The following is a 21,746-nucleotide window of genomic DNA, read 5'->3' on the forward strand; positions in this document are numbered from 1 at the left end:
GCGGCGGCCACGCCCCCTGGAGCCGTTGGGGGCGGGGCTTCCCGCCGCCGGCACGCAAAGGCGCGGGGAACCCTGGGCGTGGGGCTTCTGGAAGGTGCGGAGGCCGCGGGAGGCAAGGTTTCCCGCCGCTGCCCGGGCGAGCCGATCTGCTTTCCCGAGGCGAAGCTGCTGACGCCTCCCGCCAGGGCGCGGACCTGCTCCCTGGGGACGGGCCCGGAGGACGGCTGAGGGACCCACGCGGCGCTGTCGCCGAGCCCCCGGGCTTCCGAGGCGGGCGGTCCGGCCTTGAGCTTGAAGGCCCCGCAGCGCGCTCGGAGGCGACTTCTCTTCTCAGGGACCAAACCGACCAGATGTGGCGGAAGCGCTGCGCGAACGCGGCCAGGGCTCCGCTGCCGCCCGGGGTGCAGGGAGCGACAGCGGCCCGGAGATCCGGACCGAGAACATTCCAGCGGGCTGCGGAGGAGAAGGCTCCTCTGGCGGGTGACGGGGAAGCTAAAGCGAGCAGCATCTGAGACTCCAGTGGCGCTTGCCTGAAAGTGCTGCGTTTCACTCATTCCACAGATATTTAAAGAGAATTGAGCAGATACTGTGCTGGATGCCAGGGAAGGACAGTGCATCTTTTTATAAACGTTGTCACCAAGGACGCCTTCCTCCACTCCAGCTTCCCATTTCCGAGCTTGTACCCTGGACCGTGTCGCCATCGGAGGCGGCACCGTCTCCGGAAATCTCCCGATATTGTCGCTCCCTCTCCCCGAACCGTAACAGCTCGCTTGCTCCAAAGACCCCGTCCCAGCACAGTTTTTAAATTCACTGTGACGTGCAGAGCCTCGTTCCTACCCATTTCTCACAAGCAGTTCCTTCCTTTCTTCATGTTAGAGCTCATGGTCCATCTTTGGAACAGTATTTTAGAAATTCTCTGTATCCGTGCCTCAGTTTCCTCATCTAGGAAATGAGATAATCATACCCACTTCCTAAAGTTTTCCTGCTACTTATAAAAGTTAATGCATGTGAAAGAACTTAGAACAGTGCCTGCCCCATGGTAAGTCCTCAATCTGTTTTTAGTTATCTTATTGTTAGGCAAAGGTGTTCCAGGAGAAGCGACGTTCATCCTAGGCCTGAAAGAGGGAAATAATTTAGTCAAGGAGTAGGTGAGTGGGGGAAGAATTCGCTGGCAAAGGGAACAACTTGTGCAAATCCCAAGAGGAGGCGGAAAAAAGAGCTTGGCAGTCAGCTGGATGTTGAGTAGATCAGTATGGCTGGTGCAAAAATTTGGAGTAGGGAAGCTAAAAAAGAAGAAGCTGGAAGAGGGACCCCATTATAAGGCACGTTAGGCATTGGTAATTTTTCCTAAAGGCAGAGATGGAAATTCAAGGGACTTCCAACAGGGGGCACCATTCACATTCACATTTACTTGAATGATGCTCCCCTCTCCCCAAATATTTATGGACACAGAAGAAAGCACTTGGAGTTTCAGATGGTACTTATTAGTTTGGAACGTGGATATTGTTGAATTTCAGTTCTACTATTGTTTGTTTGTTTTGACACTCGTTTCATTTTCTCTTTTCCACCAGAGAATTGGATTTCTTGTGTAACCTCACTGCTGTGCCCCTCAAAGTCTGTAATGATATTCAGGTGGCATCCATTATCAAATCACCATGCGCTGCTATAGTTCATTATCAATCTTATTTTGGTAGCCATCAAAAATATATGCAAAATCCAAAAACAGGAAATAAAAAAATATATATATATATGCAAAATCCAAAGGATGGCACAAAACACTTATTTTTCCCTTGGGTAGTCTCTCAATCCTTACCCAGTTAACCTTGATGGGTGCTTTCCAGTCCCTTCTTGCCCAGTTTTCCTCTTTCGTTCAGACGTAGTACCCTCTGTTGGTGTCTAGCACGGGTAAAGGCTTTGGATAGACCTCGAGCATTAGAGACGTCAGAGGGGAAACGTTTCTGTAGCTAATCTGAATACTAACTGCCTCTCTTAACATGCTGAAAGAATCCCTCTCCCCAAAGCAGGAGTGAGAATAGGGAAGGAGTGAGAGCAGCTCTTTCATTCCACACTAATTTGTCTTTATCCGATTAATATGAAGAAGTCGTCACTCTTCCAAGTTGCATTAACAGTACAAATACTAGCCATGGCAGAGTGACCTAGCTATCCCTCAGTCCTGGTTTCCCAATGATAGCAAAACTATTCTGTTTGTTTTAACTTGCCTCATGTTTTGCAGCCCAGTTTAATCATTTTGCAAATTTGCTTTAGACGAGAATCAGACTAGCTTGTCAGGCAGGGAGGACAGCTTCCATTATTGCCATTTCTTCCCATGACTTGCAGTATGACTTTAAAAATTAACTGGCTCACAGATATATTTTTAAATAAATGGTTATTTTTTAATGTCACAGTAAGACATTTATTTTATAATTTGAAATATAAAAAATCATGTGCTATGTCTAAATCCAAATTCTGCATTAGATACCTAAAATATTGATATGTAAAAATAACATGACTTGGAAAGAATGTAGGATGACCTGCCATTATCTGCAAAGTACCAAATAAATTCCTTGGGTTTGGCTTGCAAAACCCTTAATAATCTTTCCTCAATGTTCTGGGTTTGTTTTTTGATTTTTGTTTTTGTTGTTGTTGTTGACCTCCTTGCTCTCCTCTTTATTTATCTATATATTAAAACCCTATTGTGTGCCAGGTCTGTGGGACTGTCATGGTAAATGAGATGCACACCGTTTCTGCCCTCAAAAAGACTGCAATAAATATAGAAAAGTAAGACTGTGACAAATGTCCAGTGATTCATAACTACCCTACTCAGGTTAACCTTGGGCTGTTTCCAGTGTCAAGGTTTGTGGCGACACCGTGACTTGAGGAATCTGGGGCCTGCTTTGTGAGTTCTGACCTACTCTAAAGAGGGCTAGGATAGGCCTCAGGTGCTCAGGTCCAAACCAGACCCACTCGGGCAAACCTTGAACTCCTCTGTCTCTGAACTATACTGCCTGAGTCCAAACTGTTATCTATCCTTCACCTCCCACATGATCAGAGAATATTTAAGACCAAAACAGTCTCCAAATACGATTTGCTGATGTCCAGCTTTGAAATATTTTAAGCTTTAAATTCCAATGACTTCCAGTGAAGCTGAGCTCAAGGAAAGTCAGCATGGCAGACAATGTGCTTTTATCAGAATTATCTTCCCAGCTCCATGTAGCGTGATGCGGGAGCTTGAAATCCTCTTTACTCTCTCTTATAATGATTTCTGAGGACCTCTTTAGTAATTAGGCCTTAGGCGGCCTTCACTTAGGGTGACACTCAGGTTCCAGCTGGTACCCTGAAAGGGTATGTTGAAAGAATCTTAGGAGGTGGTCCCTTAGAAGACAATCTACTTCTAGGTCAGTGGTTCTTAGCCTTGGCTGCATGGTTAATCATGCGAGGAGCTTAACAATACTGATGCCTGCCCCCCCCACCAAACCTAGGGATCTTGATTTAGTCAGTCCGAGGTATAGCCTATGACTCAGGATTTTAAAAAACTCCCACCAGATGATTCTAATGTATGGCCAAGACTGAGAACCACTAATCTAGTTGGTGGTGGAAGCTAAAGAAGTATCATTTGGCAAAATCAGCATGTGAGTTCTTCATTTCAATTTGTTAAGTAAATAAGGCAAATGTGATTTAGCCCTGCTTACCAGGCACAGCTGCATTTCTGTAGGGGAGTCCAGACAAGTAGAATATTAAAAGAAATGACAGAATCTTATGGGAAGCGTTAAAGGTCAGTAAGAATAGGGTTTTAAAGGCACACTCAGGAAGAGGCATTTATTCTCTTCGAAGCAGATCAAGGAAAGTATCCAGAAAATATGGTTTGTAGGCTGAGACCTGAGTACAACCAGTAGGAGTTTGTCACATTAAGAAGTTGGGAAGAACATCTAAGGCAAAGGGACTAGGTAGCTTGTGCAAAGACTAAAGATACTTGAGAAAGCAAATTTGGAAAACCAGAAATTTATCAGTAGAGCTAGAGCAGAGTTGGAGGAATAGAACTTTGAACTAGGTGCCACAGTAGAAGGGGCTGGATGAGCCACATTAGGTGTTCAATCTGTAGATCAGCTTGGGGTATTTTGCCATCTTAACAATATTAAGTCTTCCAACTCATAAACACAGGACATCCTTCCATTTATTTAGGTTTTCTTTAATTTCTGTCAACGTTTGATCATTTTCCAAGGAGTTTTATACTGTTGTTTTTTCCTAAGTATTTTCTTTAATACTATTGTAAAAGGAATTGGTTTCTTAATTTCATTTCAGTTTAGTCATTGCTGCTGTATAGAAATACAATGTAGGGGCCGGCCCCGTGGCCAAGTGGTTAAATTCGCATGCTCTGCTGCAGCAGCACAGGGTTTCGCTGGTTCAGATCCTGGGCGCGGACATGGCACCGCTTGTCAGGCCACGTTGAGGCGGCATCCCACATGCCACAACTAGAAGGACCTGCAACTAAGAAACACAACTAGGTACCAGGGGGGATTTGGGGAGATAAAGCAGAAAAAAAAAATAGAAATACAACTTATTTTTGTATATTGATCCTGTATCCTGCAATCTTACTGAACTTGTTTCTTAGTTCTAATGGTTTTTCAGTGAATTCATTAGGATTTTCTATATATAAGATCATGTCATCTGCATGTCATCTGTGTCTTACTTTCCAATACTGATGACTTTTATTTATTTTTCTCACTAATTGTCCTGGTTAGAACCTCCAGTATAATGTTGAATAGGAGTGGCAAGAGTGGGCATCCTTGTTTTTTTCCTGATTTAGGAGGAAAGCACTCAGTCTTTCATCATTTAAGTATGATGTTAACTGTGGATGTTTCCTAGATGCTGTTTATCAGGTTGAAGTTCTCTTCTGTTTCTAGTTTGTTGAGTGGGATTTGTGTTTTTCTCATGAAAGCGTGTTGCATTTTGTCAAATGCTTTTAAGGCATCTTTTGAGATAATCATGTGGTTTTGTTCTTTGTTCTATTGATATGGTGTTTTACATTAATTGATTTAGGGATGTTAAACCGATCTTGCATTTCTGGGATAAATTCCACTTCATCATGGTGTGTAATTCTTTTTATATGCTGCTAGATTTGATTTGCTAGTATAATGTGGAGGATTTTTGCATCTATATTCATAAGTGATATTGCTCTGTAGTTTTCTTATGATGTCTTTGGTTTTAGTGTCAAGGTAATACTGGCCTCATAAAATGAATTGGGAAGTTTTCCCTCCTCTTCTAAATTTTGGAAGAATTTGAGAAGAATTAGTGTTAATTCTTCTTTATTTGTTTGATAAAAATTCGCCAGTGAAACCACTGGGGCCTGGGCTTTTCTTTGTGGGTAGTTTTAAAATTGCTAATTCAATTTCTTTACTTGTTATAGTTCTTTTCCCGTTGTCTGTATCTTTTTGTCAATTTTAGTAGTTTGTATATTTCTAGGAACTTGTCCCTTTTATCTGTCCACTTTCATCTGTTGGCATACAGTTGTTCCTAGTATTCCCTTATAATCCTTTCCATATCTGGAATATTGGAAGTAATGTCTCTTCTTTCATTCATGATTTTAGTAATTTGAGTCTTCTCTCTTTTCTTGGAGGTCTTAGCTAAAGACTTGTTAATTTTGTTGATCTTTTCAAAGAACCAGCTTTTGCTTAGGTTAGATTTTCTCTATTGTTTTTCTATTCTCTATTTCATTAATTTCCACTCTGATCTTTATTATTTTCTCCCTTCTCCTTGCTTTGCATTTAGTTTGCTCTTCTCTTCCCACTCTCTTAAGGTGAAAGTTTGTTGATTTGAGATCTTTCATCTTTTCTTTTTTTTGGTGAGGAAGATTGACCCTGAGCTAATATTTGCTGTCTATCTTCCTCTTTTTGCTTGAAGAAGATTGTCCCTGAGCTAACTTCTGTGCCAATCTTCCTCTATTTTATATGTGGGTTGCTGCCACAGCATGGCTTGATGAGCGGTATGTAGGTCCATGCCTGGGATCTGAACCTGTAAACCCTGGGCTGCCAAAGCGGAGCTCTCAAATTTAACTACCATTCCACCAGGCCAGCCCTCATCTTTTCTCATATAAGCATTTGCAACTACAAAATTTCCTCTAAACATTGCTTTAGCTACATCTCATATGTTTTGGTGTGTTGTGTCTTCATTTTTATTCATTTCAAAGTCCATTTCTAATTTCCCTTGTGATTTCTTTTTTGAACCATTGATTATTTAAGAACGTGTTGTTTAATTTCCACGTATTTGTGAATTCCTCTAATTTCCTTTGTTATTAATGTCTAATTTCACTCCATTGTGATCAGAGAACATATTCTGTATTATGTCAATCCCTTTGAATTTATCGAGGCTTGTTTTGTAACCTAGCAGATGGTCTATGCTGGAGAATGTTTCATGTGCACTTGAGAAAAACATGTTCTGTTGGGTAGAGGGCTCTATAGATGTCTACTAAGTCTAGTTGGTGTATGATGTTCATCTTCTATTTCCTTGTTGATCTTCTGTGTAGTTGTTCTGTCCATAATTGAAACTATTACTGTTGAATTGTCTATTGCTTAAATTCTGCAGGTTTTGCTTCACATATTTTGGGACTCTCTTGGTAGGTATTTATATGTTTATAATTGTTATATCCTCCTGATGGATTGACCCTTCTATCATTTTAAAATCCCTCTTTATCTCCATAGCATTTTTGTTTTAAAGTCTGTTTTGTCTAATATAGCGTAGCCACTCCAGTTTTCTTATGGTTGCCATTTGTATGATACATCTTTTCCCATCCTTTTACTTTCAACCTATTTGTATCTTTGAATCAAAAGAGTACACCCTATAGACAGCATATAGTTGGATCTTGCTTTTTTATCCAGTCTGACAGTCTCTATATTTTGATTGTATAATTTAACCTATTCACATTTAATGCTATTATTGATATATCTGAATTTATATCTGCCATTTTATTTTTTCTTTTCTGTGTGTCTCATGTATTTTTTGTTTCTCTATTCCTCCTTTACAGCTTTTTTTTTTTTACATTAAATGAATATTTTCTAGGGTTAGCATTTTTATTCACTCTATTTTTTAAAGTTCTTTTCTTTTCTTTTGCTTTTTTTTTTTGATGAGGAAGATTGGCCTTGAGCTAACATCTGTTGGCAATCTTCCTCTTTTTTTCTTTTTTTTGTCTCCCCAAAGCCCCAGTACACAGTTGTGTATCTTACTTTTACGTCATTCTAGTTCTATGTGGGATGCCACCTGAGCATGACTTGACCAGCAGTGCTAGGTCTGTGCCCAGGATCCAAACTAGAACCCCGGGCTGCCGAAGCAGAGTGTGCAAACTTAACCACTACACCACCAGGCCAGCCCCTAAAAGTTATTTTCTTAATGGTTACTCTATGGCTTACTGTATACATCTTGTCTTATCCGAATCTGCTTCATATTTATACTAACCTAATTCCAGTGAGATATAGAAATGTTACTCATAGAAATAGCTTCATTTCTTCTTTTCTCTTTTTGTGCTACTATTATAATACTTATTACCTGTGTATATGTTACAAGCACACTAATGCTTTATTGTAATTATTACCTTATATAATTAAGTTTATTAAAGAAGCTGAGAAAAAAAGGAGAGCAAGTAAATATTTATAGAGTATGTCATATTTACTTTCCATGTAAATTTGATTGTTCTGTCAAAAGTCCTCATCACTCTCAAAATGCATTATTTAATCTTCTTTTGCATGGCATTTATTTATTATTACATTTATCATAAATACAGAAGAGTTTATAAAACATATAAGTATAGCTTAAATAATAATAATGTAATGAATACTTGTGTATTCACTGCTCAGGTTAAGAAATAGAAGCCCGGGGCCAGCCCCATGGCTGAGTGGTTAAGTTCGTGCGCTCTGCTTCTGAGGCCCAGGGTTTCCCAGATCGAATCCTGGGTGCGGACATGGCACTGCTCATCAAGCCATGCCGAGGCAGCATCCCACATGCCACAACTAAAAGGACCGACAACTAAAAATACACAACTATGTACTGGGGGGCTTTGGGGAGAAAAAAGAAAAAGAAAATCTTAAAAAAAAGAAAAGAAATAGAAGCCCTCTGTGTGACCCCTATTTATCTGTTTCTGTATATCATTTTCCACTCTGTTCCCCAGAGGAGAATGACTTTTATATGAATAGTTCTGACTTTTATATTAGTTATGTCCGTGCTTTTCTTTATAGTTTTTCCATGTATATGTTTATCCTTAATTAATATAATGTTTAGTTTTGAATAACTGAGTAGGAAACCAAACCTAGCTACTTAAGGAAAAGTCAAGACAGCCATGATTAGATGAAGGATCCTTAGAGTATATACGTGAATAGTTTCTGCGTTGCAACCTGGTTTTATCTCTTGTGAGTGTACAACAGCCATTTCTGGGGATGTCACCGTATATGGGCATGTAGTGAGTAAATACAGAAATTGCTATTTTGGGACATCTGGTAGGGGGTAGTGTAGACTGGAAATGAAGAGCAATAATTTCATCAGGACATGATTGCAACAAGCCAAATGCAAATAAGAATCTGGGTCAGGCTCACCTGGGCATTCTGACCTGAAGCTAAAAAGATGACATGAGAGCAGCATGGATCTGGATGGTCCTCAGCATATGTGTCCCTTGAGTCTTAACTGCTCCAAGTGGGTGGGTTTCCCTGGACATCTTGTACACAGCTGTTATCCTGGACTTTCCCTTCACTATCCTACTCAGAAACCGTTTTGCCTCCCTCTTTCATTGGACTTCTTTTGCTTGTATCCCATATCTTTATTTACTTGGTTTACTCTCTTATTTGGTAGAGTACATTCTCTGGTGGCACATTGAAATAGGGCATGTAGGGGGCAAAAAATTGTTTTTAAATCTTGCATTTCTGAAAATGTCTTTATTCTACTTTTACACCTGTAGGATAATTTGGTTGAATATAGAATTCTACATTAGAAATCATTTTCCTTTAAAACTTTGAAGATATTACTCGATTGTCTTCTTGCTTCTCATGTGGCTTTTAGAAAGCCCAGACCATTCTCCATTCTAATTCCTGATCCTTTCAACTCCTAATCCTTTATATGTCACCTCTGTCTTTCTCTCTCTCTGGAAGCTAGTATAGGATCTGTGTTTTGTCCTCAGTGTCTCAAAAGGTCCAAATGGTGTGCCTTGGCATCAGTATATTTTCATCTTTCTGCATGGCGCTTGGAAGGTTCTCGCAATCTGACAACTCCTGTCCTTCTGTTCTAGACAATTTTCTTAATTATTTCATTGATGATAGCTTCCCCCACTCTTCTCTGTTCTCTCTTTCTGGAGCTCCCATTATTCATCTGCTGGACCTCTTGTCCTGGTCCTCTAATCATCTTATCCTTTTTTCTCCTATTTACCATCCCTTTCTCTTTTTGCTTTACTTTTGTGAAGATTTACTCAACTTTATCTTCTAAAGCTTTTTATTTATGCTGTCATGTTTTTAATATACAAGAGTCCATTTTGTTCTCTGAATGTTCCTTTCAGTGGTATCCTTTATGAGTATATTAATGGAGATTTGGCGGGGGAGGGGAATACACTTCTAGTCTTCTTCACTGTGCATAACCTATATTTCCTTTAAAGTTTTTTTTTTCTGAATATTTTGGTCGTTGTCTTTTATGTTATAGGCTTTCCTCACATGTCTGATAATTTGATGTTTGATCTGTTGTGGGGAGAGGAGATCTTTAAAAGTTCCATTTTGAATGTATTAAGTTTGAGATGCCAATTAGATATCCAAGTAGAGTTGTTTTGGGTTTTTTTTTTGAGGAAGGTTAGCCCTGAGCTAACATCCACTGCCAAGCCTCCTCTTTTTGCTGAAGAAGATTGGCCCTGAGCTGAGATCTGTGCCTGTCTTTCTCTATTTTATATGTGGGACACCTGCCACAGTATGGCTTGATAAGCCGTGCATACGTCCATGCCTGCTGAACTGGTGAACCATGGGCCACCAAAGCAGAGCGCTCAGACTTAACCCCTATGCCACCGGGCTGGCCCCCCCAGTGGAGATTTTGAGTAAGGCAGTTAGATATAAAACTCTGGAGTTTAGGAGAGAGGTCCAGCAAATGAAATTTTGGTGCGTCAGTGTATATAGACGGTATTCAAATCCATGCGATTGGATAATATTGCCTAGTGAGTGATTGTACATAGAAAAAAGCCTGAACTCTGGAGTATTCCAATATTCAGAGGGAGAGGTCCCCGCTGGAGAGAGAAATTTGGAAGTCATCAATAGAGAAGTGGCATTTGAAATAATGACTTTCCTCCTTGTGAAGGAAACTGAGAGAATTATGGTTTGCAATGGTAGCTTAAAATAGTCAAATAACTCAAGTGGAGAGCCTGCTGAATTCTCTATCTTTGATATGAACCCAAGTAAGTACTTTCCTCTTTCTCCCTTTAAATACTAAACCGTACAGCAATGCCCTGGTTCTCAACCAGTGGCCATTTTGCTCTGCTCCTGACCAGGGGACATTTGGCAATGTCAGGGACATTTTGTTTTCACAACTGGGAAGGTTTTGCTGACATCTAGTGGGTGGAGGCCAGGCGTGCTGCTAAGCAGCCTACAACGCAAAGGGCAGCTGCTCATAACAATCATTCAGCCCAAAATGTCAACAGTGCTGTCGTGGAGAAACCTTGAGATAACCCCACTTGTACATTTTTTTCCTCTGATTTGTCACAGGTAGAGGGAAGAACTCTAAAACTTTCAGTATTAGGGAATGTCAAATGTTTGTGGCCTATTCAGCATACGCAAGTACTGATAATAGTGTGAAATTTGACCAGAAACATTTTTGGCTCCAAATCTTTGTTACTGTGTTTATTTCTTCTTGGTGATGATGTGAGTCCATGCATGAGACTGAGTCTAAAACAAGAAACACAAAGTGTCCTCTTAGGACCAAAATTTTGAGGCCTGTGTGAAAAGAGTTGCCCTATGTTAAATATGACCTTGAAATAAAATGTTTTTTTCCTTTAGATGACATCAACTACTGAGACAATCGGCCAAAAATTAAAATGCAGCTGCAACCACTCTCGTCAGCAATGAGAGTGTTTCTGACATTGTTGGTCTGAAAATATTCTGGACTGAATTGAAGCCAACCTATCGGTTGCACCACATTGTCATCCTTTTCAGTCTATTGTTGCTTAGTAATTTTCCTACCGTTGTTCCTGCTCAATATGGTTCAGAACTCAGACGGTGGTTTAAATATTAGCCTACTGGCCCCCGTTCAGAAGAACGTCTTGCAACAGCAGGTATGTCAGCAATATCACTTCCATGAGAACGTTCATTAACTACTCATACAATTCCATTAGTCCCAACAAAATTATAATGTCTAGCTTTACAGTTGTGAGACTCCTGCGTAACAAACATTATCAAAATCTAATGCTTTTATGGTAGATCATTTTTAAAAGTTGCCATTGTGGATGAATGTTTGATCCATCTCAGACGTTCATTAATTTCTGCTTGTATTTTACCTTAGAGAACAATTTTCACTAATACTTTGCATAGCATGTACTACCTATATTCTTTTTATGGAACAAAGAACACTTGTAGGTCATAAAGAGATGACAATATCCTCAGGTCAGAGCAGCAAGGTAAAAATGTCCTTCATTTCCCACTGCATACAAAATGAAGTCTAGATTCCTTAGCATAGCCTTCAAGGCCATATATAATCTGCCCTCAACCTATCTTGCAACATCATCTCCCTTGGCCCACCTGATCATGCATTCATTTATTCATTCATTTGACAATTTGTTGAGCGTCTAAGTGTCTTTTAGGCACTATGATAAGTTCTGGGGTGTATCCCCTTTGTATGTGTTAGACCCAGTACCTGTCCTCATGATACTTGTAGTCTAGAGGGGAAAACAAACAAGTGAAGAGGCAATTACAAAACCCATCACCCTAACCATCAGTCAGCCTGACTATACCTAGAGAGTTCTATTTCAGGATGGGTCTGTACATGCAACTGAATGAAGACTTGAGAAAGCCTAAGAGAGCAATAGCTTCATAGCTTCCTGGCCATGTCCTGGTCATTGATGGGTCGTTTCTGGTCCAAGAGTTCTTGGGAACACCTCAGCATTTGGGAGACTGCCTTGGGATTTCAGACTTGTTCTAAAGTAGATCAGTACAGGCCTCATGGGCCCAAATTCAAACCAGACCCATTCCAGGGGAGATTCAGAACCGTTTCAATGTCTGAGACATTCCACATGGAGTCCAGGATGATAGTCCCCTCCCATGTTCCTTAAGTTTAGAGTGATTCCCTAGAAGCAGAGCGTGAGACGGAGAGATTCTCATGCAAGTGCTTTATTGCAAAACTCCTCTCAAGAGAAACCTGTAAGCAGTCAGGGAAGCAGGACAGGGCAAGAGAGAAGCTAAGCAAAGACATGGTTTCAACTGAGGTCTAGCCTCAGCCTGATCCCATGAGGGGCTCTGTAGCATGAATGGTACCACAAGGTTGTCCCACCTTGAGGCGAGGGAACTGGTCGGTTGTGCCCCTAGAATCAGTAAATTATTGACTGTGGACTAATCCCAGGAGAGGATGTAACTTCCCAGACATTTCTGGGCAAGCTGTCTCCTATGGCTGAGCTGAATTACTTGGAGAAGGGAGCAATTAGGAAACTTTAGCAGCCAACACTCACAGCACCTGTAGGATGAGTGTGCTGAGCCCAGTAGAGGGGATCTGGTCAGGCATCAACTGCATTTGTTATACTCAGAAAATGTGCAAGACCAGAGCAGCCTCCAAGTATTTTGTGTCTGTGTCCACCTTTGAAACATTTTCCTAGAGGTTCCCATTTGGGTGTCTTTTCTGCTTTACTCATCAAAATCAAGTGTCTTTGCTTCAAATTCTGAAATTACTTGTGGACACTAAAAGGTTGTCATTTAAATTCTTAGGCTTCCTTCTCAGTGATCCCACTATCTAACATTAATAATTAACCTGAAGACTAATTTAACCAAATTCTTCAAGCTGAGTTCACAAAAAGGAGGGCAGTTTCAAGAAAGATTGTGTCAACAGTTTAGTGCTAGCCCAGCCATCGACATTTTAAGTATAGTCTGTATTTTTTTCTACTTGGGAAGAAGTTGGGGACAGAAACAAACGTAAGTGAAAGATCCCATTTTCAGTGTATTTTAGTTGTAGTTTTATAGAAAGCAGAATTCAGTCAATGCCACATGAAATTAGCTTTCTACTTCTGAAAATTCCAAGTGAATTTCCTCTTTTCTTTATCGTCCAATGCCATTACTCTGTTTTTTAGTATGAGTACTTTGTGAGCTTCGCATGGGTTGTATTTTAATACTCTGTATTTTTCCCAGGCTGTTATTCCTGCCCTGGGGGAAGAGTAACTTACCAATTGGTATTTTGATTAAAAATGGATTCTTCAAAAGACCGAAGCAAGATCCCTATTTGCACTTCCTGTAGAGAACTCTATTAAACATTTCCTTGGCTGTAACTGATCAAAATCACTTCCATCTACCTCCTTGAAATTTCAGTCTTAGAATGCTTCCAAGAAGCTATCCTGGCTTTATCACAGATAATAAAATTTTAAGAAATAAAAAGTATATTATTAAGTATAAGAAACATTGCTAATTTGAATTGATTCTCCTAAGTGAAGAACATTAAAAAATGATGTTTTATTAACAGATTGATTCTATAATTTCACTCATTCAACAGGTATATTGTATCAGCATCTCAAGTAGTCTATGTTGAAGCCCCTGAAAATGTAATAATTCAAGCTCAGGGATACACAGAATCATTTGCTGCGACCATCGCTATTAAAAGTTATCCTGACAAAAATTTTACATATTCTTTTGGCCAAGTTAATTTATCTCCAGAGAATAAATTCCAAAGCTCTGCAAACTTAACTGTATGTATTCTTCTTGTAGTTTCTTTTATCTGCCAAAAGTTTCCTTGTAAAATACATACGTAGATGGTACATTGATCCTGTTTACATATGTGGGTAAAAATGTGATACATCGCACTATTATGTGAGTTCACTAGTTGAGAGATAAGTGCCATATGATTACACGTGTAAGTAAGGGGGAAATGTTAAATAGAGAATCTGCTTCTGATTTGGAGGCAATGTAAGGAAATGTAAAAGTTTGAATGAAGCAGATAAAGGTTATTAAGGTGAAAAGATTTGGTAATGTGTTGAAAACTAAGTCAACCAACGCACGTTCCCATTTCAAAATTACATGATGAATACTAGAAAGAGATAATTTTTATATTTGAATTTTATATATTAGGAGGAAAAAATAGAGAGAGAGACATAAATATAGGTTTGACTCTGTTGATCTAAAAATTTCAGAGAACTGAATGAAGAATATTTTGAACATTAGTTTTCCTGAACGATATACATATATATTTTTCTAGAAAAAAATCATTTTTTCCTGAAATATCTATCTATCATAGGCTTTTTGCACTTTCTGTTTGGACTTGAATCAAACAAATTTTCTTCCAAATAAGTTTATGAACTATGTGCGAGGAAAATTAGAGATATGTCCACAACATTATTACTATAAAATATATTGACCATAGGCAATATATTTGAAGAGGACAACATACCAATTGTATAATGACCAAAAGACATGCAAAACATCAGCAAAAGAAAGGTTTCAACTTTCAGTATAAGTCCAAATATAATATAAATATAAGAGAGATTTTGTTCCTGTACACTACCATGTGATAAGTCACTTAGTCCACTTTCTACCTGACATATGGGTCACCCCATTCTCCCACCCCTCCCTTGCTGATAAGCTTTTCAGCTTTTGATCTTTTCTTAATGACTTTTTATTGTTTATTAAAAATTGATTTTTTTTCAGTGATTGTCATTTTTAATAGACATTAAATCTGGATCAATTTTTTTAAAGTAACTGTTTCAAACTAAATTTGATAAGAAACCAAAATACAGAGTTGTTTCTGGAGAAAAATATGTTTAGTTTTATTTTACAAAATGTTTATGTTTCTTGCATATAAACAACTATTCAAATCATTTTCATAGATACCTAAAAGACAAATGCTTTTATTATCTTAAGATTAATATATGATATTCCTCCATTAACTCTTTTTTTTTTTTTTTAACAGATACAACCAAAAGATTTATCTGGAGGACGAAATGCAGTTTCACATGTGTATTTAGAAGTTGTATCTGCTCATTTTTCAAAAGCAGCAAAAATTCCACTATGCTATGACAATGGATTTCTCTTCATTCAGACAGATAAATCTGTTTACAATTCAGATCAGTCAGGTATAATAAAGAGGGAATTTTAATCCCTGGGGGAAAGTGGGATGAATCAATTAATGGTATTGGGTCAAGTGGCTTATCTTTTGGGGAAAAAATGAAGTTTTTAAAGAAGAGTTTAAAAAAAAACGAAGTGACGTATGATAGAAGTTCAAGTTAATACAGAGACTGAATTTTAGCTTGGAAAAAACTCATTTTTAATTCTCAATATCATCTCCTTTTACAAAGAATATTTCAATTTCCTAGTAACATTGAAAGTTGTGAGCTAAACTGCAAAATCTACCTAGCAACATCTGCCTCCTCATGTTTCCATTTAAAAATGATTTCAGTTTTGTTTCAGTAAATTCCCTCTTACAAGTTATCTCAGGGGCAGGAAGGAAGGTGGAGCTGATGGGGGTGGACTGAAGGCAGCAGCACTTTATGAATGGCCATTGAAGATGATGGTGATAGTGATGATGCTAATTAGGTGAGATAAGATGGAGATCACCGCATAATTTTAGCAACAGGTCAAGGTCCCTGCCAGTACTTTAGACCGTCAGAACTGCTTCTTGGACATCTGATCAGAAGATGCCTGTGTAAGGAAAGCAGTCGTGCCTATGAAGCTCTCACCCTTCTACACACTCAAGTACTTAATTATACCTTGAGACACACAGATTGTCGCCTGTATCTTCCTCGCCTGTATCTTAGAGAAGGCTTCCCTGGGTTCTGTTGACACAACTTATTGCTTAGATTTTTCCTCCTCCACTCTATAATAAATTCAGATACCAGTGAACTGCAGTCATTCTTACCTATCAGTTGTTTAAAAATACAAAAAATTGAGTAAAAATATTTCTTAATGAGTTGAGTCATATTTTAAATGCATAAAGAGAAATATTTAAAAGGACCCATTCAAGACATTTTTTTGTGAAAAGAATTTGGTTTTTCCACTTTAATATAAAGTTCACCTCCAACATCCTATCATCTTTCCCTTTAAAGTTGGATTTTATGTTTTCAGTTTTCTTAATTTTATTTTTAATTTCATGGCCCTCATGTTATAGGGTTATTAATAATATTGCCAGGTAATTTAGAGTTGAACAGAGTTTCTAACAATGACAATTTTTTTCTGACAGTAAAAGTTAGAATTTATTCATTGGATGAAGACCTAAAGCCTTCACAAAGAGAAGTTACCTTAACTTTTATAGTTAATATGCCATTAATTTACATCAAAATTTAACCTTGGCATTTCCATTATATGAATGAAGAGTTTTCATTATTATAATATTAGTCAAATGTGGTGTTAATTTATTCAATATTACATAGCAGCAAGCATTTATTTAGCATTTATTGTGAGTGCAACCTGGTAATTTTATACTTTTATTCCAATTGACAATTTTTGTGTATAAATTAAATGTTCATTGAAATATATTTTGATGGCCCCATTAAAGAACACCGTTTGGTGGCACCATCTCCAAAGTGGGTCAGTTAATTAGTTTGTATCCTCTTGTTGTCTGTGAAACATGGGCAGTTGTGACAAGCATTGTAGAAGTATAAATTGTGGTTCCCGTGACAAGTGCATGGCATGCATTATATCATTATGGCAACCTTATGGGATCAATATAATTATCATCTCCTTTTATAGATGAAAAGGCTGAGGGTTCGAGAAATTAAGGAATCATGAGATCATACTGATAATAATTAGCTGAATCAGGACTCAAATCCAGAGCTCCAGAGCTTCAGCACTTAGCTTCTCTTGATTTATTTGGGAGATTATGGAGTGTGTCCTTCTGTGAGCATTTGAGTTCAGGATGCTGGACAAATACACAGAATACAGTAAACCAAGTAAGGGATGATGTAGGACCAGTAGCGGACCAGCTCAAAGGGGAGGCAAAATGGAGATGATTACTAAATTACACTGGACGCAATATGAAAGGACAGGGGCAAGTCCTAGCTCAGACTTAAAGGAAACCACAGAGAGAGTTTGATAGAGAGAAGCTGGACTGTGTCTCAGGGGACATGCAGAAAGAGCAGAGGTCTGGAGCCAGGAAGAAGCAAGATGTGGAGATGACCATGACAGTGACATGACTGCAGCAGACTGGCTTGGAAACACTTTAAGAAGAAACAGTGGCAGCTTTGACATCTTATTTCACCTTGGGAGAATTGTGGGGGGAAGGAACTTAGTGAATATTTCTATAAGAACTACCAATCACATATTATATTTCTGTATGACTTCTGTATTTATAGATTGTTTTAAAAAAATATAACTTGCTTTTCTCTTCGCTCAAAGGATCCAGAAGGGTCAGAGGTTGCCGTGGTTGGAAAAAAAAATTATACCGGAGTTATCAGTTTTCCTGACTTCAAGATTCCATCTGATGCTAAGTATTTTAAATGATTTGTTGATAAAGTGGTTTCTCTTAAAAGCAGTGGAGGGAACTAGGATTATTGAACAGTCTGATGGAGCCATTTACTCGTGGATGAAAGATGCTAATGTAAACGAAGTTTGGTTCTGGCTATTCTTCTCAGGCCCAGTGAGAGTCCTTCCTGCCTAAGGGAAGGTGGCACCCAGCTGAGCTCTTCTGCATCAAGGCAGGGGGCCTGATATATACTGCCAGCTGTAAGCACCAAGCTAGGTTGCTCTGTCCAATTTAGTGAGCACCTTCCACAGCAATGTCCAGGTAGTGGATACTGTGGGAGACAGACCTTGCTCTGAAAATTCTGAGAGTATAATAGAAGAGAGAAAAATATATATACAGGAGACTGGGAAGGATGAGTTAAGCGCTGGAGGTGTAAAGCCTAGAAGAAACACCTGGACATGTGGAATCCCAATGCTGGGCATCCAGGGCCAAGTCCATATCCCCCTCACACCGGAGGTCCCAATCCTGCCCATCCACCCCCTGTCGATCTTGCCTTTCCTCCAGGCCCCCCTCCCCCAGGACCTCCCCCTGGGAATCCAGCTTTCCCCCCATGTGGGCCTGCTCATCCTGTGCCACCGCCAGGCTATCCAGGATGCCCACCCTCAGGTCCCTACCCCCCACCATGCCCACCGCCTGCCCCTGGCATGCCTCCTGTGAATCCCTTGGCTCCTGGCCTGGTAGGACCAGGAATGGTGATGGACAAGAAGATGCGGAAGAAAATGAAGAAAGCTCATAAAAAGGCGCACAGACACCACAAGCATGGCAAGCATTCCTCCTCCTCCTCCTCTTCCAGCAGTGACTCTGACTGAACACAGAGCCTGGACCCTTCCCTCAAGTCTCTCCAGTTCTGCTCTCCCATCAAGCTTCAGATGCCATCTTGTACTGGGGGAAATTAGCCCTCATGTACACCGCCCCCGCCCCCCCCAATCTGAGCCTCAATCTGCTGTTTAGTCCTAACTGGCTAGGGAAAATGGGCTAGCAAAGGCCATCTTCTCACTACTTGGATAGAACTTGAGCTGTCGAAGCTTAAGCTTATTTTGATGAGTTTAGCAGAACTATTTTTTGAAGATGATGAGACCTTTGAACTAAAAGCTGAAGACAAGTCTAAGATCTGTAAAATGTGATTTTTTTCCCCTTTCTTTCGTAATACTTGTGGTTGGGGAGGTGTTGTGGAAATTTAATTACAGGGGGAAAAATAAAACCCCTGTACCTTTTTTGCAATGGTGGCGCACATGGGTGATTTAGTGGCAAATACATTTCCCAGCAGGCCTTTATTGATTGTACTAACCTCAAAGCTGCTGGAAAGTGGGGTCCATTTGGTTGATGAGCTCTGCCATTTTGGAAGCTAATCTCTACTCTTTAGCTCATATGCCATCTCAGGTCCTCCTCTCATTCTCCCACTCTCAGTCCTAATAAAGCTGTTTTGCCTCGTCAAAAAAAAAAAAAAAAAAAGTATATATATATATATATATATACAAATGGAAGGTATCTACTAGTAGTGTTTAATATTCCACAGAGGCTTTGGAATTTTCTCTGACATTTATTCCTAGAACTTAGAAGGTATTTTGAGACTTTTATATTGCATAATGCCTTGAAAATGTAACACTTCAAAATGGTAAGGGAACTGACATTTATGGATCCTCTACTATGTGCCAAGCACTCTGCTGGGTCCTTTATCATTCCCATTTTCAAGATAAAGCAATTAAGGCTCAGAGAAATTTATAAGCTTGTTCACCACACAGCTTTTAAATGGTGGAGCTGAAATGGGAACCCAGATCTCTCTGATGGCCAGACTCATTCTTGCTCTTTCCTTGTACCATGTTGCCCCTCTGAAACTGGCCTTGAGTTGTAAAATTTCCAAAACTATATATTGGTATCATTTTGATAAGTTTAACCTGATCAAAGGGTCCTAGAAATGTAGTCTTATTTTCTGGTATACTGTATAGTATATTATATCTATTAATATGATTAAGCTTCAAGATGAGTTCATCAACTGAGTAATCAATGCCTTTAAATTAAAAATATTTTCCAGCTGAATATATATTGTGCTATACTAGAGAATGAATCAAACTTCAGTGTGTTTATAATTCTTAAACTTCTTAAAATGCACAATTTTGTTTATAATTTTAAAACGCCTTTCAAATATGGTATGTTAATTAAGTGGTGCATAAATCTGAAGCTGCTGTCAGGGTCGTCTAAGCATGGAGTTGTGGTCGAGGGCTTTGGAGCCAGAATGACCAAGTTTGAATCCCAGCTCCACCACCTAGTAGCTGTGTGTTCCTGGCCAAGTTACTTCCCCTCTCTGGGCCTCATTTTTCTGATGATAAAATGAAAATAATAATATAACTTATTCCATAGAATTTTTGTGAGGATTGAATGAGTTAACACATGGAAACCACTTAGAACAGTGCTTGGCCCTTACTAGGGGCTCATTTGAATATTAGCTACAATCATTGGGTGAACTGAAGATATATTATTTGATGATACCTAAAATTTTAAATGTATTGCTTTCACAGATATGGTTTATGGACAATTAAAGCTAAATACAAAGAGGATTTCACAACAACAGGAACTGCATATTTTGAGATTAAAAGCCATGGTAATTTCTCATAAATTACTGAGATTTCCTGTGTGCAATTAAAAAACTGTTCTCAATAATTTTGTAGATTAAAAACTCATGAAGAAAGGGGAAGTGAGGAGCAGTGGACAGACGTGGACTGGGAGACAGACAGCCAAGGACCTGGGGCTCTTGGTCTGGCTCACCTCTGCTCGGTCTCTGAACTTTCTGGGCCTTGTTTCCTCACCACAGTTCTGCAAGGGGTCACATCCTATAAGAGAGTGGGATTAGATAATGTCCTTGCAAGACCCGTGGTTCTCTGACTCTTAGGAATCATCTGGTTCAATCCTCTCATCTACAGATAAGTCCAGGTGGGGAGAGTCAGACCCAGAGAAATGGGGTCTAGGTTCTCACAGCCACTTTGTCCAGGCTGAGAGCAAGAATGCTCCCTCTGAACCCCAAGCCAGTGCTCCTTCCCATTGGCCCTAAAAATTGATGATGTGTTTGGAAAATTACAATGTTTGGGACAAAATATAGGATACTTATTTTGGAAATATTCATATTAATTGTACTAATAATTAACTTATAAAGAATTTCTTCTATTCATTTCCCATAGGGGCTTACTAGACTATTAATTTGTATGCTTTTATATAAATTCGTTACTGAGCTGTTTAAACCATGTTTTCTGCACAGCAGGTTGATGAGGGGATAGAGAAGTGTTTATAATTAGGAGAGAAGAGCAAGCACGTGTAAAAATTTGAAACATATAACCTGCTAAAGCTGCAGCAGCGGAATGCCCTCTGAAGCAATTAACCTCAACTTTGGAGTTGCTTATTGACACTCTTGGACACTGTTCCTAGTTTCAAAGTCCTTGCTCTGTCTTTTCACCGGTACACTGGAGGGCATTTTTCTCTGACGCGGAGAGAAGCAGCCAGAACAGAGACACTCGCTCTGCCCCTCTCCGGCCAGCCGCTCACCACCTGCCCTGGCCACCATGGAGCCGAGTCTCCCTTCTCTCCAGAGGGCAGCCTCTCAGATTGGGGTAAGCAGCCTGCAGGGCAGTGCGTGGTAAATAGCATTGTGAAACCTAGCATCACTTCTTGAATGGACATCAGGAATAGACATAGTCCTGTAAGCAGCCAAAAAGTATTATTTGAATTATAGCTTCAAAGAGATGGAAAGTCTAAAACTTCCCTTTGTTCTAATCCTCATTTTTGGAAGTTAATTTCTACAGCTGATAACTAGAAAATGTCTTTCCTACATGAGTGTTTGAGATTTATGCTCATATTTTGGACACTGAGTGGAAGAGAATTGATAAACACAAGATGCTAAAGAAGCAAGAAATTTCCTATTTAATAAACATTTATCAAACACTTAAACAATATAAAAGGCACTGGGGGAAAATGTTTACACAGATAAATAAGATGAGAACTTGTCCTCATGGAGCTCACACTTTGACAGTAACACAAGTGCTCTAGTAAGGCCATCACTGCTGGAGCAGAAAGATGAGACTGACCCCTGACTGGAGGATAAACAGCCTTCC

At 39.4% G+C, this 21,746-nt stretch overlaps 1 pseudogene; it reads left to right on the forward strand.

Annotated features, from left to right (window-relative positions):
* The first annotated feature begins 80 nt into the window (after positions 1–80).
* Positions 81–21,037, forward strand: LOC106824185 (proline-rich protein 13 pseudogene; annotated as a pseudogene).
* Positions 21,038–21,746: the final 709 nt, after the last annotated feature.

Source organism: Equus asinus, chromosome 10, assembly GCF_041296235.1.
Source record: "Equus asinus isolate D_3611 breed Donkey chromosome 10, EquAss-T2T_v2, whole genome shotgun sequence".
Classification (NCBI taxonomy): domain Eukaryota; kingdom Metazoa; phylum Chordata; class Mammalia; order Perissodactyla; family Equidae; genus Equus; species Equus asinus.